Here is a 2,291-nt window from a genome sequence, read left to right as displayed (position 1 = left end):
CTTTCCCTCCCTCTTTTCTCTCATATAAGGAAAAAATTAAAAACTAAAATAAAGGTGTCCTTCTGGGACAAAGATTGAGCAGGTTTCCTTGAAGTGCATTATAAAAGATTATTTACCAAGCTCAGAGATCCTCAACTACAACAGAAATATACTATTTGTACATCTAATTGGATACCTCCATTTCTTTAGAAGTGTGTATAAGTGAAACCTACACAAGTATGAAATTTATGCTGCTTGCTGTACCATCAGTAATTATGCCTTTTTATCATTTTTTAAAGAATTATTTTATTTACATTTATTAACTTATTTATTTATTTATTTATTTAAATTTGACCAGAGAGGGACAGAGTGAGAGAGAGAAAGTGAGAAAGCAAGCCTCCAGGTCTGGGACTTGAACTGCAGTCGGTCATGTGTGAGTCCAACGTCCTTAACAATCATGCCACCTGCCAGTCCTGGGAGTCGCTTGACTTCTGACAGAAAACACAAAACTGGTAAACTGCTAGTTTGAAATTAGGGTAAAAAGTCTCAGACTCTTCAAAGTTCTTGACAATGAGCATCTGTATCATCTTTATGCTATATTTTAGGATCTGTCTTAGTTATGGCAAACGGTAGTAGTTTTCACCATTCACTTGCACTTTGGAGACTATCAAAATATGATCATTTATAGTCCTCAGACTATAAAAGTGTTCATTTTGGTCATATAGTAAGATAATAAACTGAATATTATTACTAAACTTTCTCAAGAACAGAAAGTAAATATCAAAGTAACATAGACTTGTAGCAATATCACTAAATTACTTGCCTTTCCTCCCATTTTCATTTACATGAAGTACAAATGCATTACAGGATTGAATTAGAGAAATGTTTATTTACACACTTAATTAAAATACATTTAAGTATAAATAAGCATATTTTAAGCTCGTACATGAATATAGAGAAAGTTAATACTATATATAGTCTATTAACATTTGAGTATGTCCTTTACTAGTAATATACAGGATACTTACATATTTTGGTTGAAAATATGTGCTTTTACATAAATCTACCTATACTAAAAGAGTAAAATATCAGCCTTTACTCTAACATATAAAGAAACATTAGACTTCTGATGCAAATTAAATGATTTATCTAGAAAAATACTTAAGCAAATCCTTTTACATTTATTATAATATCCATCCTTCTTACATCCTACAGCTCTAAGAGAGCTTAGTGAATTTGGGCTTAGTGATGGCTCCTGAAAACTAGCCATTTTGGAGGAAACAGAAATGAAGATTTTCCACTGATAATTCGGCCTCCAGCATACAAACTCTCGTGGAGAGGCAAGGGAACAAGGCCTTCTTGAAGAGACACCTTCATGGCTCCTGAGAACTAGCCATTTTTGGAAAAACAGAAATGAAGATTTTCCACTGATATTTCAGCCTCCAGCACACAAACTCACGTGATTGAATTTCAAAGTTTGAAAGAAACTGACCATCCACCAGGTGACTAGAAATCGTTGCAGGACCACAAGAAATATGTGAAAGCAGGAAAATACCCCTCCTCCAAGGGAAAAGGATAACTGCTCTACATCCACACACAGTTCAATAGAAATCATGGAAATGTCTGATAAAGAATGTAGAACATTCATAATGGCAAAGTGAACAGAGATGGAAGAGAAGAGAGACAATGAACTGCAGAAGAGGAAGGAGAAAGGAGTTGATGAGTTCCAGGAGGTGAGGAAATTCATGCAAGATCTAAAAGAAGAATTTCAAACTTTACAAAAGAATCAGATGGAACTGTTAGAGATGAAGGCTATTACACAAGAAGTCAAAATCTCCCTTGAAAGTATTAAAAGCAGACTAGATCATACAGAAAATAGAATCTCAAATGTAGAAGAGAAAATTGCTGGCCTAGAAAAATCCACCATGAAGACTGAGAAAATGGCCCCAAAATACGAGAATAATATGCGAGAAGTACTAGATACAATTAAACGTCCACACATCTGGATAATAGGCATCCCAGAGGATGAAGAGGCTCATAAAGGCATTGATAATCTATTCCATGAAATTCTGCAAGAAAACTTTTCAAACCTAGAGAGACACTCAAAGATCCAGTCCTGGGACCACCAGTTAATGTAATGGCTATGTCGCTGGACTCCCATGTAGTTGACCACGGTTCAAGTCCCAGACCCGGTGGCTTAAACTCACACAGGGTGCGTGTGCGTGCGTGCCTAAGATCCCAAGAGGAGGATGGAGGAGAAGGGATTGCGGTGTGGCCATCCCCCCTGGGGAGTGATTTCTCGCTTTCTATCT

Source organism: Tupaia chinensis, unplaced genomic scaffold (genome assembly GCF_000334495.1).
Source record: "Tupaia chinensis unplaced genomic scaffold, TupChi_1.0 Scaffold000164_1, whole genome shotgun sequence".
NCBI classification, from domain to species: Eukaryota; Metazoa; Chordata; class Mammalia; order Scandentia; family Tupaiidae; genus Tupaia; species Tupaia belangeri.
This window is presented reverse-complemented; position numbering follows the sequence as displayed.